This window comes from Pristiophorus japonicus, chromosome 8 (assembly GCF_044704955.1).
Source record: "Pristiophorus japonicus isolate sPriJap1 chromosome 8, sPriJap1.hap1, whole genome shotgun sequence".
NCBI classification, from domain to species: Eukaryota; Metazoa; Chordata; class Chondrichthyes; family Pristiophoridae; genus Pristiophorus; species Pristiophorus japonicus.
Genome location: NC_091984.1, coordinates 159,923,294 through 159,945,941, shown reverse-complemented (window position 1 = coordinate 159,945,941; position 22,648 = coordinate 159,923,294). Strand labels below are relative to the sequence as shown.

The 22,648-nt window shown below is 47.6% G+C and overlaps 1 protein-coding gene across 4 annotated transcripts in view; it reads left to right on the top strand.

Moving 5' to 3' along the window:
- The window catches only part of rabgap1l (RAB GTPase activating protein 1-like), a 626,729-nt gene that overhangs the window by 251,313 nt on the left and 352,768 nt on the right, over positions 1-22,648 (top strand). The window lies entirely within an intron of this gene.

Sequence of the window (22,648 nt, the reverse complement as noted above, 5' to 3'; positions counted from 1 at the left end):
TGACTAATGTTTATCCCTCAATAAACATAACAAAAAACAGATTATCTGGTCATTATCACATTGCTGTCTGTGGGAGCTTGCTGTGCGCAATTTGGCTGCCTCGTCTCCTACATTGCAACAGTAACTACACTTCAAATCATCATAGGCAGTCCCTCAGAATCGAGGAAGACTTGCTTCCACTCTTAATATGAGCCCTTAGGTGGCTGAACAGTCCAATACGAGAACCACAGTCCCTGTCACTTCATTGGCTGCAGAGCACTTTCGGACTTCGTGAGATCGTGAAAGACTCGGTATAAAATGAAAATGTTTCTTTTCTTTTACACTGAAATGTTATTTAATCAGTGTGCTGCCTCCTGACAAACGTAGTGTGAAGCAGCTTTCAGGAGAATGCAGAGCTAATGGTTTAAATATGTGCTACCTACCCATTGTTGGAGTTCTTTACCATAGGGGTCAGCAAGAAACTGAAGAAGGCTTCCTCCAGATATTGAGGTCGCAGGGTGCTGGTTCTCCTTGTTAGCGAGTAGGATACCTTCATTTATGAGAAGAAGCTTGCTGGGAACATAAAAACTGACTGCAAAAGCTTCTATAGATATGTGAAGAGAAAAAGATTAGTGAAGACAAACATAGGTCCCTTGCAGTCAGATTCAGGTGAATTTATAATGGGGAACAAAGAAATGGCAAACCAATTGAACAAATACTTTGGTTCTGTCTTCACGAAGGAAGACACAAATAACGTTCCGGAAATACTAGGGGACCGAGGGTCTAGCGAGAAGGAGGAACTGAAGGTGATCCTTATTAGTAAGGAAATTGATGGGATTGAAGGCCGATAAATCCCCAGGGCCTGATAGTCTGCATCCCAGAGTACTTAAGGAAGTGAGCCTAGAAATAGTGGATGCGTTGGTAATCATTTTCCAACAGTCTATCAATTCTCGATCAGTTCCTATGGACTGGAGAGTAGCTAATGTAACACCACTTTTTAAGAAAGGAGCCAAGAGAGAAAACGGGGAATTATAGACCAGTTAGCCTGACATCAGTAGTGGGGAAAATGTTGGAATCAATTATTAAAGATGAAATAACAGCGCATTTGGAAAGCAGTGACAGGATCGGTCTGAGTCAGCATGGATTAATGAAAGTGAAATCATGTTTGACAAATCTTCTAGAATTTTTTGAGGATGTAACTAGTAGAGTGGACAAGGGAGAACCAGTGGATGTGTATTTGGACTTTCAAAAGGCTTTTGACAAGGTCCCACACAAGATATTGGTGTGCAAAATTAAGGCACATTGTATTGGGGATACTGTATTGACGTGGATAGAGAACTGGTTGGCAGACAGGATAAACAGATCTTTTTCAGAATGGCAGGCAGTGACTAATGGAGTGCCGCAGGGCTCAGTGCTGGGACCCCAGCTATTTACAATATACATCAATGATTTAGATGAAGGAATTGAGAGTAATATCTCCAAGTTTGCAGATGACACTAAACTGGGTGGTGGTGTGAGCTGTGAGGAGGATGCTAAGAGGCTGCAGGGTGACTTGGACAGGTTAGGTGAGTGGGTAAATGCATGGCAGATGCAGTATAATGTGGATAAATGTGAGGTTATCCACTTTGGTGGCAAAAACATGAAGGCAGAATATTATCTGAATGGCGGCAGATTAGGAAAAGGAGGTGCAACGAGACGTGGGTGTCATGGTACATCAGTCATTGAAGGTTGGCATGCAGGTGCAGAAGGTAAATGGCATGTTGGCCTTCATACCTAGGGAATTTGAGTATAGGAGCAGGGAGGTCTTGCTGCAGTTGTACAGGGCCTTGGTGAGGCCTCACCTGGAATATTGTGTTCAGTTTTGGTCTCCTAATCTGAGGGAGGACGTTCTTGCTATTGAGGGAATGCAACGAAGGTTCACCAGACTGATTCCCGGGATGGCAGGACTGACATATGAGGAGAGACTGGATCGACTGGGCCTGTATTCACTGGAGTTTAGAAGAATGAAAGGGGATCTCATAGAAACATATAAAATTCTGATGGGACTGGACAGGTTAGATGCAGGAAGAATGTTCCTGATGTTGGGGGAGTCCAGAACTAGGGGTCACAATCTAAGGATAAGGGGTAAGCCATTTAGGACCGAGATGAGGAGAAACTTCTTCACTCAAAGTTGTTAACCTGTGGAATTCTATACCGCAGAGAATTGTTGATGCCAGTTCGTTCGATATATTCAAGAGGGAGTTAGATATGGCCCTTAAGGCTAAAGGGATCAAGGGGTATGGAGAGAAAGCAGGAAAGGGGTACTGAGGTGAATGATCAGCATGATCTTATTGAATGGTGGTGCAGGCTCGAAGGGCCAAATGGCCTACTCCTGCACCAATTTTCTATGTTTCTATGTTTCCCCTTTAGCCCCCAGTCCAGTGAGGACTGAACCCAAGAAATCAGTAACACTGCATTGGCCACAAAGAACATAATTCTATAAAACTGTTTTGACACTGGCCTCAGAGGGGTGTTTTCACTGCTGGTTTCTGCTGCACGGGTCGTGCATTCTTGACTGCACCCCAGTGTAAGGTTTACTGGATTCACCAAGAGCGGTCACAGCCATGGTGTCTTTTCATGGTTTTCACCAGGGTCTATTGACCATCAAGGTGGAGGTGAAGGCGATTGGAAGGGAAAAGTGAAGTCCAAGAAGTGAGAACAGAAAAAACTTACGCAAGAAAGAGCAACTAGAAAATCTCAAAGGGAACATTCTCTGTCTTGTTGACCCACTCCCTAAGGTGACAACTTATAGCAACGGAGTCTGCCGGAGAACTGAAAGCTCCCCATTCTCTTTCACAAAACAACGAGGGTTTAACATTGAGACCATGGGATAAAGAAGAAAGACTTGGATTTATATAAGGATGCGTCTATTTGTACTGCCAAAATGGCCACCTTGTACTGGATTGGCTCTCCAGTATAACTTGACCTATTGCTGATTGGCCCCCTTAGAGGTTAAGTCACACCCTGAAGTTCCTCTGGAAAGTGTAATTGGAACTGTCCAGACCAAATTCTGACTGACTCTCCAATTTATAATTCGATCCATTTTGACTTCAGAACCCACAGAGGATCGTTCTCCCCAAAAGCCACCAAGTTCCAGCCAAAGTCCCTTACCCCAGCACAAGTGCATAACCTTACCCCCCACCATAGATGGGGCATTGTGTGTGCATTGTTAACAGGTTTATTGGGTATAAAGTGAATAGTGACTGTTGTGACTTCTGGATTTCATCCACTCCAACAATGACCCTTGTAACACACGCACCGAGCTTTCCGAGAAATCGGGTGTGGGTGTAAAGGGGGTTGGAAGAACCTCTCCCCCCCACCCCCCTCCCCCCCAATCCTGTTCACCTCCCTCCCCCAATATCTCTCTTCCCCCGCCCCCCAATATCTCTCTCTTTCTCTCCCCCTGCCCCCCCGGCCACCCACCGCCGCGGCTCAGCGGGAGGCGCAGTCGGTCAGTCTGGAGGAGGAGGATCAGGCTTGCAGAGGATCAGCAGCTCGGTCGAACAACCCGTGGAGCAACAACGTGGTCGGACTGATCGCAGGGTCCCACTTCCATTTTTGGGGGGAGGCATCGGGGGCGGAGTCTCGAGAGGACGCAGGCGCAGAAGGACAGAAAAAGTGCAGTACATATAGTCAGTCCCTTTATATAGCGCTTTTCATGACCACCGGACATCTCAAAGCGGTTTACAGCCAATGAAGTACTCTTGGAGTGTAGACACAGTTGTAATGTGGGAAATGCGGCAGCCAATTTGCGCACAGCAAGCTCCCACACACAGCAATGTGATAATGACCAGATAATCTGATTTTGTTCTGTTGATTGAGGGATAAATGTTGGCTCCAGGACACTGGGGCTAACTCCCCTGTTCTTCTTCGAAATAGTGCTGTGGGATCTGTTACGTGCACCTGAGAGAGCAGACGGGGCCTCGGTTTAACGTCTCATCTGAAAGACGGCACCTCCGACAGTGCAGTCCCTCAGCACTGCACTGGAGTGTCAGCCTAGATTTATGTGCTCAAATTCCTGGAACATCACAAATTCTGATTGGATACTGGATAAATGGTGGCTGTTTCATTGACTTTAATCCTCTTTGGTTTCACACTGATTTTTGCCCATTCCAGTTATGTCCTTTTGTGTGCAGCATTTCTGCGATTTCATTTTGCTGTCTTTCCGGTGACCGTCTCCAGCGCTGCTGTCTCCTTCCACCTCTTCGTCCTGATCATCCTTTCAGTCACTGCCAGACTGCAGCTTGGCTCTTTCCATTAGTTGTGTTATTGATGTGTTCCTCCCACCTTCCTAAATTGATCTCTGCCTTGTGCTTGGCTCCATTATTAGTTCCTGTTAAACAGCTGGATTGCATATTTGATTGTATTGGAACAGGAACGATAATTTAAAGGGACTCCCTGCTAAGAAACAGGCTGTGGAGGTGATTTGAAGACGAGGATGAGAATTTTAAAATCAGGGTGTTGCCGGACCGGGAGCCAATGTAGGTCAGCGAGCACAGGGCGGATGGGTGAACAATGGGCCTTGGTGTGAGTTAGGACACGGTCAGTGAGTACAGGGCGGATGGGTGAACAATGGGCCTTGGTGTGAGTTAGGACACGGTCAGTGAGTACAGGGCGGATGGGTGAACAATGGGTCTTGGTGTGAGTTAAGACACGGTCAGTGAGTACAGAGGGGGGGATGGGTGAACAATGGGCCTTGGTGCGAGTTCAGACACGGTCAGTGAGTACAGGGGGGATGGGTGAACAATGGGCCTTGGTGCGAGTTAGGACACGGTCAGTGAGTACAGGGGGATGGGTGAACAATGGGCCTTGGTGCGAGTTCAGACACGGTCAGTGAGTACAGCGGGGGAATGGGTGAATAATGGGCCTTGGTGCGAGTTAGGACACGGTCAGTGAGTACAGGGGGATGGGTGAACAATGGGCCTTGGTGCGAGTTAGGACACGGTCAGTGAGTACAGGGGGATGGGTGAACAATGGGCCTTGGTGCGAGTTAGGACACGGTCAGTGAGTACAGGGGGATGGGTGAACAATGGGCCTTGATGCGAGTTAGGACACGGTCAGTAAGTACAGGGGGGGAATGGGTGAATAATGGGCCTTGGTGCGAGTTAGGATGCGGTCAGTGAGTACAGGGGGGATGGGTGAATAATGGGCCTTGGTGCAAGTTAGGATGCAGTCAGCAGAGTTTTGATGAGCTCAAGTTTGCAGACGGGCCAAGGCGGGAGGCCGGCCAGGAGTGGATGTTGAACTACAATAGCCGTAACAGTAGAATACAAGTGAGTGGAAGATGTAATCAAACTGCACCATGCTCCAGTCACACTGCAGTTTGAGTTCTGCGACTTGGGCTTCCCAGCATGGAGGGAAGGTGTTGGAGACGATCTTCTCGAAGTTTATAATGTATTTGCTTCACGGATCCTTTGCTTAAGAATTCATAGCAACACATTGCTATTAAGAACTAGTTGGTTTATTAGCAAAGGTTTAACAATCACACTACACATTACCAGTTCATCCACCAGGCTCACAACCACTTGCCTCATCGTTGTTCCCCCGTACCCAACTGGCTGGGGTTTTATTGAGTCTTGTGAACATCACGTGACTGGCTAAGCCACTCCCAACTCAACAGCTCCATCAACCTGTGAGCATACATTACAAGGTAAGTAAGATAATTAAGGGAACGGATAAAGTAAATTGAGAATATTACTTCATATTAAATAGCAAGAGTAGGGCAATGGGACGCAGGTTCAAGCTTAGTACAGGATGAATTTCAGGATATTCTTCACACAAGAAATGATCAACAAATGGAATAGACTTACAAGAAAGGTAATGCAATTTTATTTTTAAGAACTAATCTGTCGAGATGATTTAAGATGAGCCGAATGGACTTCCTCATGCGTGTTCATTTTGTGATATTAATCAAAGAGAGGGAAGTATTTGGAATAATTTGCCTGACAGGGAAGTAGAAGGATATTGAAGATGCAACCAGCCATGTCCCTGACTGCAGAAGGGAGACCAAGAGCAGGAGGCAGCAGTTCAGCCGAGCGAGGGACAGCTGTATCAGGCAGGTATGGAGGTCACAAGTAGCTCTCGGGGCATGAAGGGGGCAGTGAGGGAAAGGGAGAAAAAGACTTGCATTTATATAGCGCCTTTCATGACCACCGGAGTGTCTTTCATAGGCAGTCCCTCGGAATCGAGGAAGACTTGCTTCCGCTCCCAAAGTGAGTTCTTTGGTGGCTGAACAGTCCAACAAGAGAGCCTCAGACCCTGTCATAGGTGGGACAGATATTTGTCGGGGGAAGGGGTGGGTGGCACTGATTTACCGCACGCTCCTTCCGCTGCCTGCGCCTGACCTCTTCACTCTCGCAGCGTTGAGATTTGAAGCCCTTCCGGATGCACTTTCTCCACCTAGAGCGGTCTTCAGCCAGGGACTCCCAGGTGTCAGTGGTGAATGTTGCACTTTATCAGGGAGGCTTTGAGGGTGTCCTTGTAACGTTTCCGCTGCCCACCTTTGGTTCATTTTCCGTGAAGGAGCTCCAAGTAGAGCGCTTACTTTGGGAGTCTCGTATCTGGCATGCGGACAATGTGGCCTGCCCAGCGAAGCTGATCGAGTGTGGTCAGTGCTTCAATGCTGGGGAAGTTGGCCTGGGCGAGGATACTGATGTTGGTGCTTCTGTCCTCTCGGGGGATTTTCAGGATCTTGTGGAGACATCATTGGTGATACACTGGAGTGTAGTCACTGTTGTAATGTACGAAACGCGGCAGCCAACTTGCGCCTAGCAAGCTCCCACACACAGCAGTGTGATAATGACCAGATAATATGCTTTTGTTATGTTGATTGAGGGATAAATATTGGCCAAGACACCGGGTATAACTCCTGTCATGTATTCAACCAGCATTGTAACCCATGTATAATCTGACCTAAGTTGTACACTGTGAGAACACTGACCACTAGGTGGGAGACACTCCTAACCTGGACCTTCAGGTATAAAAAGGGAAGCTCCACCCACCTTCATCACTTGAGTGCTAAGAAATAAAGGACAGGTCACAGACTGACCTCTCAAGCATGGGCCTCGTGTGCATTTATACTGTATAGTAAGGACGTATCAATGGCGACGAGAAACTGGGATTTAAACCACGCGAGCATGGCCACTAGCAGAACAGGCGAGAGGTACTGTGTTAAGGAATGGTTGGGACAGAGATTCAACATTGTTAAAGCAGCACACAGTTCTCCAGGCAGACAAGGGCAGTCGGGCATGCCCCATCATGTAGTCGAACCCAGAGGGGGAGTTCGACAGAGACAATGGCAAGTTGAACGGCGATTCACGCCATTGCAAGGGACAATGCGGCCAGTAATGGGGCCATCAACACCTGTTAATGGTGCACTCAAGGACAGTCACGGGCAGTCAGGGACGATCTACTGGCAAGGGACCTTTTGTTTCCAACAGCAGCTCATGTTGGAGGCGTGGAGGCACACACTCAGCCGGAGTTTGCAGAGATGAGCAAAATACCTGCAGAAATGAACGCTGGGGGAAATTGCTGGAAGCTGAAGTTCAGCAAGTTCATGTGTAGCACGTATACAGTTCATACACCAGGACGCCACCGATAATGATGAAAGTGCTCCTCAATGGCATCCCAGTATCAATGGAGCTAGACACGGGGGCCAGCCAGTCCCTGATGGGTATCAAACAGTTCGAAAAGTTGTGGACGTCCAAGGCCAGGAGGCCAAAATTATCGCCGATTGACGCACAGCTACGGACTTACACAAAGCAGATCATTCCGGTGCTAGGCAGCGCCACAGTAGTTGCCACTCTGGATTGTCCCAGGGGACGGTCCCGCACTGGGAGGAGTTGGCTTGCTGTCATGAACTGGAAATGGGGTGATGTCAATGCAATTTCCTCTGTGGAGCGAGTAGCATGCTCCCAGATCCTGGACAAATTTGGCTCATTGTTTCAATCCGGCATCGGCACTTTCATGGGGGCCAAGGTAGTGATTCACATAAACCCGGATGCCAGACCAGTACACCACAAGGCCAGAGCGGTGCCGTACATGATGCGGGAAAAGCTAGAACGCGAATTGGACTGCCTGCTGAGGGAAGGCATCATCTCGCCAGTCGAATTCAGTGACTGAGCGAGCCCGATCGTGCCGGCGCTCAAGGCGGATGGGTCGGTCAGGATATGTGGTGATTACAAGGCCACCATCAATCGGGTATCACTCCAAGACCAGTACCTGCTACCGAGAGCGGAGGACCTCTTAGCGACGCTATCCGGTGGCAAACTTTTTTCAAAATTGGTCCTGACCTCAGTTTACATGACCCAGGAGCTGGCGAGTGAGTTGAAGAAGCTGACTACCATCACGACACACAAGGGGTTGTTTGAGTACAACAGATGTCCGTTCGGGATTCGCTCGGCCGCCGCGATCTTCCAACAAAATATGAAAAGCCTCCTCAAGTCGATTCCAGGGAAGGTGGTTTTTCAGGACGACATCCTCATCACGGGTTACGATACTGAAGAACACCTCCACAACCTGGAGGAGGTGCTACGCAGACTGGACCGGGTAGGGCTGCGACTGAAAAAGGCGAAGTGCGTCTTCCTAGCTCCAGAGGTAGAATTCCTGGGGATGAGGGTAGCAGCAGACGGGATCAGCTCTACTGCCTCCAAGACGCAAGCAATCCAGAGAGCACCCAGACCCCGTAACACGATGGAGCTGCGTTCGTTCCTGGGACTCCTGAACTATTTTGGTAACTTTCTTCCCAAATTGAGCACGCTGCTAGAGCCGCTACACGTGCTCCTACGCAAAGGTCGCAAATAGATCTGGGGGGACAGCCAGGAAAAGGCTTTTAATAGAGCACGCAATTTGTTAAGTTCCAACACTCTGTTAACACTATACGACCCATGTAAGAAACTTGTGTTAACGTGCGATGCGTCGTCCTATGGTGTCAGGTGTGTGTTGCAGCATGTCAATGTCAAGGGTCAGTTACAGCCGGTAGCTTATGCTTCCAGGAGTCTCCCAGACAGAAAGGGGTTACGGGATGGTAGAAAAGGAGGCGCTCGCATGTGTATATGCGGTAAAGAAAATGCATCAGTACTTGTTTGGCAGGAAATTTGAGCTGGAGACAGATCACAAACCCCTAACGTCCCTTTTGGCCGACAACAAGCCCATAAATGCAAACGCATCAGCCCACATACAGAGGTGGGCACTCATGTTAGCCGCCTATGACGATACAATTCGGCACAGACCGGGCACTGAAAACTGCACCGATGCACTCAGCAGGCTCCCACTAGTCACCACTGAGGGGGCTACCGAGCATGCTGCCGAGATGGTCATGGCTGTTGAAGCTTTTGGAAGTGAAGGCTCACCCGTGACAGCCCATCAGATTAAAGTCTGGACAAACAGAGACCCGCTATTGTCTCTAGTCAAGAAATGTGTCCTGAATGGGGACTGGGCAGCCACGTACAGGGCATGCCCTGAGGAATTTAAACCATTTCACAGGCGCAGGAATGAACTCTCGATTCAGGCCGATTGCCTACTGTGGGGAAACCGCGTAGTCATGCCCCAGATGGGCAGAGAGGTGTTCATCAGAGAACTCCACAATGAGCACCCGGGCATTGTCATGGTGAAGGCAATTGCCAGGTCACACGTTTGGTGGCCAGGGATAGACGCAGATCTGGAACTTTGTGTTCGCAGGTGCAACACGTGTGCCCAGCTGGGCAATGCACCCAGGGAAGCCCCCCTTAGCCCCTGGTCCTGGCCCGCCAAGCCTTTGTCACGCATCCATGTGGACTACGCAGGTCCTTTCATGGGAAAAATGTTTTTGGTTGTAGTAGATGCCTACTCCAAATGGATCGAGTGTGACATTTTAAATTCAAGCACATCCTCTGCCACGGTAGAAAGTCTACGGGCAATGTTCACCGTCCATGGTCTACCGAATGTCTTGGTCAGCGACAATGGCCCGTGCTTCACAAGCACTGAATTCCAGGACTTCATAGCAGGCAATGGAATTAACCATGTCAGAACGGCACCATTCAAGCTGGCCTCAAACGGCCAGGCAGAACAATCAGTGCAGATAATCAAACAGGGGATGCTCAGAATCCAAGGGGGTTCCCTACAAAGGCGCTTATCACGCCTCCTGTTGGCCTATAGATCCCGACCACACTCGCTCACAGGGGTTCCACCCGCAGAGCTGCTAATGAAAAGGACGCTCAAAACCCGGCTATCCCTTATACACCCCACCATGAAAGAAATTGTCGAGAGCAGGCGCCAGCCACAATATGACTACCATGACAGGAATGTGAGGGCGCGATGTATTGATGTAAATGATCCTGTTTCTGTCCTCAACTACGCTTCAGGGCCCAAATGGCTCGCAGGCACTGTGATTGCCAAAGAGGGAAATAGGATTCTGGTAGTTAAACTTACCAATGGACAAATCTGCCGCAAACACGTGGATCAAACAAAAAGGAGGTTCAGCAACCCTATAGAAGAAGCAGAGGAAGAACACGATGTAGAGTTCACTCCACCACAGGTGACCGCACACCGGAACCAAAGGGAGGAGAGCCTAATCACTGTGGGCAGTCTGGATAGGCCTGAGGCACCGCAAACAGCAGACACTCAGGCCAGCGCCCAACAACCGGAGCCCCAACTCAGGCGCTCTACAAGAGAGCGTAAACCACCAGAGAGACTCAACCTGTGATCCCAATAAGACTTTGGGGGGGAGGTGATGTCATGTATTCAACCAGCATTGTAACCCATGTATAATCTGACCTAAGTTGTACACTGTGAGAACTAGGTGGGAGACACTCCTAACCTGGACCTTCAGGTATAAAAGGGGAACCTCCACCCACCTTCATCACTTGAGTGCTAAGAAATAAAGGACAGGTCATAGACTGACCTCTCAAGCATGGGCCTCGTATGCATTTATACTGTATAGTAAGGACGTATCAACTCCCCTTTTCTTCGAAATAGTGTCATGGGCTCTTTTACATCCACCTGAAAGAGCAGACGGGGCCTCGGTTTAACGTTTCATCTGAAAGATGGCACCTCCCACAGTGCAGCGCTTCCTCCACTGCACTGGAGTGTCAGCCTCGATTAATGTGCTCAAGTCCCTGGAGTGGGATTTGAACCCACAACCTTCTGACTCGGAGGCGAGTGTGCTGCCCACTGAGTCACAGCTGATACTGTCGAAGGTGGAGATATGTATGGAGAATTAACTGGCATTAAGGTTGAATGATCTGACCTCCCGGCAGTGGGGAGTTGAGAGTGAAGGGAAAGCTGGGGGGATGACAGAAGCAAAGAAGGATCAGCTGAAGAGGAAAAAAACACATCAAAGAGCAGAACCCCTGCGAAAAGTCAAGAAGGTGTACCAAAAAGAGAGAATCAACAGAGAAGTAAATGGTGAATTTTAAGTACTATATTATAATCTGTGGTTTAAAAAAAATCCTAAACACAGGAATGAAAGCACGAAGAAAAGTGTCAGTTGATTGAGTAAGTCTGTGCTGGACCTGCTGTAAGAACCTGTAGTTTTAGTGCAATACGTTTTGGCAGTGCCACCCTGGGTGCAGAGTGAAGAGTCACATATTGGATTATGAGCAGGTGTTCACAGGAACCATGAAATGACTCTACGTTTGAATCTAAGAACATATGAAATAGGGACAGGAGTAGGCCATATGGCCCCTCGAGCCTGCTTCGCCATTCAATAAAATCATGGCTGATCTGATCATGGACTCAGCTCCACTTCCCCGCCCGCACTCCATAACCCTTATCCCTTATTCCCTTATCGTTTAAGAAACTGTCTATCTCTGTCTTAAATTTATTCAATGTCCCGGCTTCCACAGCTCTCTGAGGCAGCGAATTCCACAGATTTACAACCCTGTGACAGAAGAAATTTCTCCTCATCTCAGTTTTAAATGGGTGGCCCCTTATTCTAAGATCATGCCCCCTAGTTCTAGTCTCCCCCACGAGTGGAAACATCCTCTCTGCATCCACCTTGTCAAGCTCCCTCATAATCTTATACGTTTCGATAAGATCACCTCTCATTCTTCTCAATTCCACTGAGTAGAGGCCCAACCTACTCAACCTTTCCTCATAAGTCAACCCCCTTGTCCCCGGGATCTACCTAGTGAACCTTCTCTGAACTGCCTCCAAATCAAATAGATCCTTTCGTAAATATTCAGTATTCCAGGTGTGGCCTCACCAAAACCTTGAATAGCTGCAGCAAAACTTCCCTGCTTTTATACACCATCCCCTTTGCAATAAAGGCAAGATTCCATTATGGTTTTATGAAAGCAAAATCGTGTAAAGGGGAACCAGTGGATATTTGGATTTCCAAAAGGTATTCAATAAGGTGTCACACAAAAGGTTGCGACACAAGATAGGAGCTCATGGGGTTGGGGGTAATGAATCAGCATGGATAGAGGATTGGTTAACGGACAGAAAACAGAGAGTAGGATAAACTGATCATTTTCAGGTATGTCAGGCTGTAACTAGTGGGGTGCCGCAAGGATCAGTGTTTGGGCGTCGGCTATTTACAATCTATATTAAATGACTTAGATGAAGGGACCGAGTATCCAAGTTTGCTGATGATACAAAGCTAGGTGGGACAGTAAGCTGTGAGGACGACACAAAGAGCTGGCAAAGGGATATAGGCACGGTATGTGTGTGGGCAAAAAGGTGGCAGGTGGAGTACAATGTGGGGAAATGTGAGGTTATTTATTTTGGTAGGAAGAATAGAAAAACAGAATATTTTTTAAATGTTAAGAAATTATTAAATATTGGTGTTCAGAGAAATTTAGAATTCCTCGTACAGGAAACACAGAGTTAGCACACAGGTACAGCAAGCAATAAGGGAGGCAAATGGCATGTTGGCTTTTATTGCAAGGTGGTTGGAGTATAAGAGTAAGGAAGTCTTGCTACAATTGTACAGGGCCTTGGTGAGACCACACCTGGAGTACTGCGCACAGTTCTGGTCTTATCTGAGAAAGGACATACATGCCTTAGAGGTGGTGAACGAAGTTCACTCGATTGATCTCTGGGAAGAGAGATCGAGTAAATTGAGCCTATACTCTCTGGAGTTTAGAAGAATGATAAGTGATCTCATTGAAAGATACAAGATTCTGAGGGGGATTGACAGGGTAGATGCTGAGAGCTTGTTTCCCCCTGGCTGGAGAGTCTAGAACCAGGGGACATAGTCTCAGGATGAGGGGTTGGCCATGTAAGACTGAGATCAGAAGGAATTTCTTCCCTCAAGGTTGTAAATCCTCGGAATTCTCTACCCCAATGGGCTGTGGATGCTGAATCGTTGAGTAACAATTTATAGGATGCAGAGGCAAAGTTCTTTAATCAGCAAGTTCATCCCCAATTTTAATCGTTTCACCATTGGCAGCCGTGTCTTCAGCTGCCTCTGATCCAAGCTCTGGAATTCCCTCGCTAAACCTCTCTCTTGCTACCTCTCTCTCTCCTTTAAGACACTGCTTAAAACCTACCTCTTTGACCAAGCCTTTCGTCACCTGTCCTAATATTTCCTCAGCTGGCTGGGTGTCAGATTTTGTTAACGCACCTGTGAAAGGCCTTGGGACGTCTTACTATGTTAAAGGCGCTGTATAAATGCAAGTTCTAGGTCATTTCATGAGAAGTATGCTTGTCATCCGTTTTGAGGCATTGCCTTCAAGGTGTCAAAATTATTTTTAAAAGCAGAGAGGAAGAAAAGCAGCCATTTCCCGCTGATTTCCTTCCCCCCCCCCCCCCCCGATCTGGAGCTGGAAATTGCCGGGTCACTGGAATCACTGTGTAGCAGCAGTCAACAGAGCAAAGATAGTGTTGCACTGAATACCCCAAATTATCCGAGTATGAGTAGGAGGAAGTCAAACTCGAAGTGTATTGGGCCCCTGGTCAGACTGCATCCAGGTCTGACACAAGGGAGGCTGGTAAGCCCAGTTCAAAGAAAAGGAAGATTTGCATTTATATCGTGACCTCGGGCATCCTAATAAGCAACAGAGCCAATGAAGTACTTTTTTTTTTGAAATGCAGTCACTGTTGTAATGTGGGAAACACGGCAGCCAATTTGCGCACAGCAAGCTCCCATACAGAAATGTGATACTGACCAGATAATCTGTTTTTTTTAATGATGTCGATTGAGGGATAAATATTGGCCAGGGCAATGGGAGAACTCTCCTGCTCTTCTTCGAAATAGTGCCATGGGATCTTTAACGCCCACCTGAGAGACAGATTTAATGTCTCATCTGAAAGGCGGCACCTCCGACAGTGCAGTGCTGCATTGGGAGTGTCAGCCTGGATTTTTGTGCTCAAGTCCCTGGAGCGACACTTGAACCCACATCCTTCTGACACATTGCCGAAAGTGCTATGAGAGATGTTGTTATCGACGTGTACCGAGGTGGTATTATAGTAAACGGTATCGGAAAAGGTAAATTTGCAACTCCAGTCCATTCTAAACTGTGACAGCAGAAGAATGGGAGGCAGATTCAAACTAGTAACTGCAAAATTAGGCCTGATGTTGAGAAACGCTTTGCACAGAAATTGTGATCAGCCCATAGAATGGACTTCTAGATAAGGGAGTGGAGGCAAAAAGCTCTGGGATCATATAACAAGTCATTGGATGCTTTGGCGGGTAGTTATTGGAGGGTCTTTCTGGAATTTTGAGCTAAGATGGGAGAATGGCTTTCTCCAGCCTGATCTGTCTTATGATCTACAAACTTCTCCCAGTGAACAGCAATTAAACATTTGATGGGCTGTACTTACTTGCAACAGTTAGGGGTTGAAATTCCCTTGATAACGCCGTCCGTTGATGGCAAAGGCTACTGTTGGCAGTAAGCGGCGTCCACGCCTCTGTCAAAATTGAGTTGGGCTTTGGTGTAGGCCCCAAGAGGTAACACTGAGCCGTCTAACGCCACCCACATGGTGACATCATCCAGCGTGCAACGCTCCCTTGGCGCGCTGTTGCCATATTGCGTTTCTACGGTGGCCTTACCGGCAGGCGTTCGTACAGCCTGCAAAAAGTGGTGAGAACATAGTGGATCTCGGGCGGAATCGCCGAGAGATCAAGGTAAGTTTTTTTTTCTTTATTTATTTCAACATTTACTAGTTGTACCAGTGGGGAAGCGTGTGTGGGGGGGTCGGAGAAGCTTTAGTTTTATTTTTCTTCCCGTTTTTCCAGATGGCAGCCTCCTGTCGGGAAATTGAGTCGGCCTGAGCTCCTGCCCTGTTGGCGCCCGAGGATGGGCGTCAACAGGGCGTAAAAACTGAATTTGGCAATTTAAGTCTGAACCTAACTCCTGGCGCTAAAATCAGCACTCAAGCGGTGACAGCGCCTCAGAAACAACCATAACCAATTTCGACCCTTTAGACTTGGCAGTCTTAAAGGGACAGGCCAAGTTAACGCAGCTCCACTTAGCAGCAAATGAATACATTGTGAGTTAGTGGTGATTATAAAGCAGGGTACAAGTCCAAGCACTTAGGAGGAACACTACAGGAGATACGCTATTAAATGTATAATAATTGTTGTTGGAGCAGGGAGGCAAAGGAGGAAGTAGGTGTCAAATGGGGCAATGGCACAGTGCGTGAATCAAGGAGGTGGTGGAGGGTTGCAGAGATCTGTACACTCAGCACAATACATAACTGCAGTAAAAAGGGCACCGGGTTGCATTCGTCAAATAATAGAGTGTAAATCAAAAGAGATTGTATTGCTGCTGCATAAGACACTGGCCAGATCCCATTTGTGGTATTGTGTATAGTCTGATTATCTAATCATTGAAAGGCTGTTATTGCTATTAATCATCTTCGATGCTGCATCCCTACTCCTCACTGCGGTGTTCTATCAGGGTGCAGGTGAACAGCTTGCGTTCGACGGTACAGATTTTCATACAACCGCCCTGTGATGGGGGTCATTTAATTATTAATGCTAGTGTATTCTGAGCCTCTGCTAGCAAAGCCTAAACTGCTTAGAATGGGATCTGATGTGAAGAATGCATTTGTATAGGAGGCAGTGCACTTTGCACCAATATATGAAGTGACAGCAGAGCCCAGTGCTATGTTGGGATAATGTGGGTGGATTCCGCTGATGTCATTGTGCTGTGCTCTGTTGGGGAAGGGGAATGAGGAGCTGTTCCTCACGTTGTCAACTTGTAATAGCAGCTGGGCTGTCTGAGGATCACAAGCCTGGACAGGCGCTGGAGCAAAAAGTGACGCAGGTGAACGCACACTGGACGTGATGTCCTGGCCAATGTCCCTCAATCAGCATCACTAAAGCAGCTTGTCTGGTCATTCATCATCATCATAGGCAGTCCCTCGGAATCAAGGAAGACTTGCTTCCATTCTTAAAAATGAGTCCTTAGGTGGCTGAACAGTCCAATACGAGAACCACAGTCCCTGTCACAGGTGGGACAGATAGTCGTTGAGGGAAAGGGAGGGTGGGACAGGTTTGCCGCACGCTCTTTCCGCTGCCTGTGCTTGGTTTCTGCATGCTCTCGGCGATGAGATTCGAGGTCCTCAACGCCTTCCCGGATGCACTTCCTCCACTTTGGCCAGGGACTCCCAGGTGTCATTGGGGATGTTGCACTTTATCAGAGAGACTTTGAGGGCGTCCTTGTAACGTTTCCTCTGCCCACCTTTGACTCGTTTGTCGTGAAGGAGTTTGAAGTAGAGCGCTTGCTTTGGGAGTCTTGTGTCTGGCATGTGGACAATGTGGCCTGCCCAGCGGAGCTGATCAAGTGTGGTCAGTGCTTCAATGCTGGGGATGTTGGCAAGGTCGAGGATGCTAATGTTGGTGCGCCTGTCCTCCCAGTGGATTTGCAGGATCTTGTGGAGACATCATTGGTGGTATTTCTCCAGTGACTTGAGGAATCTACTGTACATGGTCCATGTCTCTGAGCCGTACAGGAGGGCGGGTATTACTACAGCCCTGTAGACCATGAGCTTAGTGGCTGTTTGTGGAAGCTTGCTGTGCGCAAATTGACTGCCACGTTTCCCACATTACAACAGTGACTGCACTCCAAAAGTACTCCAATGGCTGAAAAGTGCTTTGCGACGACCTGAGGTTGCGAAAGGCGTGATATAAATACAGGTCAGTCTTTAGTCTGAGAGCTTTTTGACACAGTGCAAGGTAATAGGGCATCACTGACTAAGGTGACATCACAGAAAAATAGAAAAAAGTCAAAGCTAAAGGCACTATATCTGAATGCACAAAGCATTCACAACAAAATAGATGAATTAATAGCGCAGATAGAAATTAATAGGTTTAATCTAATAGTCATTACAGAGACGTGCTTGCAAAGTGACCAAGGTTGGGAACTAAATATTCCAGGATACTTAACTTTTAGAAGAGATCAGCAAAATGGAAAAGGAGGAGCAGTAGCCTTGATAAATAAAGGATGGGATAAAGACAGTAGGGAGAAAGGATCTTAGCTCGGAAAATCAAGTAGTAGAATCAGTTGGACTAAGAAACAGCAAGGGGCAGAAAACATTGGTGGGTGTTGTTTATAGGCCCTCAAACAGTAGTGGTAATGTAGGGCAGAGTATAAATCAGGAAATTAGAGGGGCACGTAACAAGGGTAATACAGTAATCATGGTGGACTTTAATCTACATCTAGACTAGGCAAATCAAATTTGCAGTAATAGTGTGGAGGATGAATTCATAGAATGTATGCAAGATGGTTTTCTAGATCAGTATGTTGAGGAACTAACTAAGGAACAGACTATTTTAGAATCTAGTATTGTGCAATGAGAAAGGGTTAATTAATAACCTTTTAGTAAAGGGCCTTTGGGGAAGAATGACCATAATATGCTAGAATATTATATTGAGTTTGAAAGTGATTTAGTTAAATCGGAAACTAGGGTATTAAATCTAAACAAAGCAAACTACGTAGGTATGAGGGGCGAGTTGGCTAAGGTAGATTGGGAAACTACATTAAAAGGTATGACGGTAGACAAGCAATGGCTAGCATTTAAAGAATTAATACATAATTTACAACAAACATACAATCCTTTAAGGCACAAAAACCCCACAGGAAAAGTGATCCAACCGTGGCTAACAAGAGAAGTTAATCATAGAATCATAGAAGTTTACAGCATGGTAGGAGGCCATTTCGGCCCATTGTGTCCATGGCTGGCCAACAAGATAATATTAGATCAAAGGAAGAGGCTTATAATGTTGCCAAAAAGAGCAACAAGCCTGAGGGTTGGGAGGACTTTAGAATTCAGCAAAGGAGGACCAAGAAATTGATTAAAAAAAGGGAAAATAGAATGAGAGGAAACTAGCGAGAGACATAAAAACAGACTGTAAAAGCTTCTATAGGTGTGTAAAAGGGAAAAGATAAGCGAAAGTAAATGTGGGTTCCTTACAGGCTGAGGCAGGAGACATTATAATGTGGAGTAAGGAAATGGTAGCGAAATTAAACAAATACTTTGTGTCTGTCTTCTCGGAAGAAGACCAAAAAAACCCTCCCACAAACAGTGGAGTATCAAGGGACTAGCGAGAATGAGGAACTGAAATAAATTAGTATTAGTAAAAAAACAGTACTGGAGAAATTAATGTGACGAAAAGTGAATAAATCCCCTGGACCTGATGGCCTAGATCCTAGGGCTTTGAAAGAGGTAGTTATAGAGATAGTGGATGCATTGTTTATCGTCATCCAATATTCCATAGATTCTCGAACAGTTCCCACAGATTGGAAGGTAGCAAATGTAATCCCGTTATTTAAGAAAGGGGGGAGAGAGAAAACTGGGAAATACAGAGCAGTTAGCCTGACATCAGTAGTAGGAAAAATGCTAGAATCTGTTATTAAGGATATGGTAACAGGGCACTTAGAAAATAATAACAGGATTGGGCAGTGTCAACCTGGATTTATGAAAGGGAAATCATGTTTGACAAATCAATTAGATTTTTGTGAGGTTGTAACGAACAGAATAGATGAGGGGGACCAGTGGATGTGGTGTATTTGCATTTTCAGAAGGCATTCGATAAAGTGCCACACAAGAGGTTATTAAACAAAATTAGGGCTCATGGGATTGGGGATAATATACTAGCATGGATTGAGACCTCTTGTGTGGTAAATCCATGTTGACCGTAGGACATCCCAAAGCATTTTACAGAATAATCTCTCCGCATTCTTCCCTACCGCCAGAGCAGCCCCACTCTCCCTGCAGACCCCGCCCAGGGCAGCCCCACTCTCCCTCCAGACCCCGCCCAGGGCAGCCCCACTCTCCCTGCAGACCCCGCCTTTTGCTGTGCAGCTTGGCAGAGCCCTGTTCTCTGAAGTGCCTCCCCTGGAGTCTGAATTCTGTTCTTAGAAAAACATAACATAAGAACCTAAGAGTTAGGAGAATGGAGGAGGCCATTCAGCCCCTCGAGCCTGCCATTCAATCAGATTATGGCTGATCTTCTACCTCAACTCCACTTTCCTGCACTGTCCCCATATCCCTTGATTCCTTAATATCCAAAAATCTATCGATCTCTATCTTAAATGTACTCAAGGACTGAGCCTCCACAGCCCTCTGTGGTAGAGAATTCCAAAGATTCACCACCCTCTGAGTGAAGAAATTTCTCTTCATCTCAGTCCTAAATGGCCAACCCCTTATTCTGAGACTGTGACCCCTGGTTCTAGACTCCTCAATCAGAGGAATCACCCTCCCTGCATCTACCCTGTCAAGCCTTGAAAGAATTATGTATGTTTCAATTAGATCACCTCTCATTCTTCTAAACGCTAGAGAATATAGGCTTAGTCTACTCAATCTCTCCTCATAGGACAATCCCCCCATCCTGGGAATCAGTCTGGTGAACCTTTGTTGCACTCCCTCTATGGCAAGTATATCCTTCCTTAGGTAAGCAGACCCAAACTGTGCACAATACTCCGGGTGCAGTCTCACCAGGGCCCTATATAATTGCAGTAAGACATTTTTAATCTTGTGCTCAAATCCTCTTGTAATAAAGGCCAGCATACTACAGTTTGGACCTCCCTTATTCGGGACTCCCTTATCCGGTACCGCCCCCTCATCCGGCATGATTCTGGTGGCCAGGGGCGCATGCGCAGAAGGCGGCCGACCCCCCCCGCCCCCGACACTGCCCCCTTCCCCACCGACACTGCCCCCCCCCCCCCGACACTTCGGGCCCACCCGTGGCACCGGCCGCCTCCCCAACTCGGGCTGACCTCCCTTTATCCGGCAAAGTCCCTTATTGGGCACTGGCCAGGTCCCGAGGGTGCTGGATAAGGGCGGTTCAACCTTTGCTTTCTCAATTGCTTGCTGTACCTGGGCGGCATGGCAGGGTGCAGAGAGATTATTCTGTAAAATGCTTTGGGATGTCCTGAGGTCGTGAAAGGAACAATATTAAAAAAAAGGTCTTTATTTTTATGTCTTTAAATATCGTAACCTGTCCTTCCGCCCCACCCGGATAGATGGGTCACCGCCCAGCCCTTTCAGGGTGAGGTCTTCCCCCTCCCTCCAGAATATCCAGAGCTGTCAACATCAGGGAACTGTTTTTAAATTTTAAAAAATTGTCTTTGTCAGCCAGAAGATTGAGACCGATGGGGAATCCATTTAACTGTATGGAGCTGAGTTTATTTTTTCTGACTGATTGTTATGCATTAAACCGGGTATTGCTTTTAAACCAAAGTGAGCGAGTCTCGCTCCAAGTGTCTGGGACTTGACAGGCCTGAGTAATGACTCACAAAGGCCAGACGCGTGACTTAAAATGGAGGTAGAGCGAGAGCAAAAATGCCATGTGTTCTCTTGCGTGTTGCCAGTGACTCGGGGCCTCTGTCACCACTGTTGGCTCTGCTGTGCCGACCCCTTGCTCTGAGAATTCTTCTCCAGGATTAGTCACACGCCAGGGGCTTGATGCAATTTAAGGATCAGGGGTCAAATGTGATTAGAAGGGACAACAAGTGTAGGGCAGACCTTTGCTGAAAGTACACGGCCTCTCTTTTGTTGCAAGAAAATCATGGCTTTATCAGGAACCCCTTCACTTAAAAAAAAATGCTAATTTTACCGTCGCCATGAGAACCTTGGACTGAAATCTCACTCGACCGCGCCAGTGAGGCCAGGCCCGGGGTGTACACGGGCACTTTCTTTCGTAAGCACTGGGCTCCTCTTCAAACCTGCCCACAAATGGGAATTATACCAGTCTGCAGCATGGCTTCTGAGTTATCGCTCGCTTGTTCACTCACTCACTGACTCACTCACTCCCACACTCACTCACTCACTCATTCGCTCACTCACTCGTTCACTCACTCCCACGCTTGCTCTCACTCCCACACTCTCTCACTCACTCATTCACTCACTCCCACGCGCTCTCTCTCATTCCCACGCGCTCTCTCTCACTCCCGCGCGCGCGCTCACTCCCGCGCTCTCTCTCACTCCCGCGCTCTCTCTCACTCCCGCGCGCTCTCTCACTCCCGCGCGCTCTCTCACTCCCGCGCGCGCTCTCACTCCCGCGCGCTCTCTCACTCCCGCGCGCGCTCTCACTCCCGCGCTCTCTCTCACTTGTTCACTCACTCACTCACTTGTTCACTCACTCATTCACTTGCTTCCATACTCACTCATTCACTCACTCCCATACTCACTTCCATGCTCACTCGCTTGCTCCCACTCTCGCTCGCTCCCCCGCTCACGCTCTCCCACACTCTTCCCCACTCCCTCCTTTAACTGACCTCACTGCACCAGCTTTAGGGAGGGGAGGACCTATTTCAGGTCAGGTTAAAGTTATCATTTGGGAAGTGCTTGGAAACAAATAAACTCCCATTTCACTTCCTACCTGAATACAGCACTGTACGGGAGAAGCTGGCTGCCTGCTGCACAGCCTTTCGGTCTGACCTACAGAGTTGGTGTATTTGGGAGGCGCTGCCGGCGGTGTCGGTAAGACACTATGTATGCCAGCGACTTGCCTTGTTGACATAAATGCAAATGTCATTAAGCAGGTCAGCAACTACATTTATAATGAGAGTTTTTATTTAAATTCCTTTCTGTGTGATTAATAATGAATGGAGCTTTCCGTTGCTGATTATATTACGGGTTAGTGCTGTGAAAGTATGGCTTTGTATTGGCATTTCCCTTTGTGCGGGCTGGCTCTCCAAACTCTCTCCTCTCACCACTATTTGTTGTGCTCCGTCTGTACCTGTTTTATGAACCTGTCTTGAGGGCAGGACGGCTGCAAACTGGTCGGTCCGGTCCCGTTATCTCCATTTGTCACGGTCTCGGGCAGCGTAAATGTGAATGGCTATGAGCCGACATGTGCTTGGCAACTGTTACCAAGCGACAAAAAAAAAGATCTGCGATGGCCATTGGTGCTGCTGCTGCTGCTTGTTCGGGGGCAGAGAAGCAAGGTATTCGGAGTGGAGAATACTCCCACATCGACTGCGATGGAGCAGAGGCAAGGGGCTCAGGGGCAGCGGCCGAGAGACGCGGAGCGAGCAGGAACATCACTAATGTGGCACTGACACGATTGCTTCTTTAGCACAATGGATGTGCCAGACACTTCCCTAAATCAGGAGATTGCTGCATTATTCTGTCAGCCTCCCCCCCACCTCTTGGAAGACCGAAACATTGATTAATGTATTTGGCAGGCTAGGGGCTTGGAATTGTCTGCAAATACTGTCTTTTGTTACTTATCAGTCGATTTCCCGCTCTTTGAAGACCT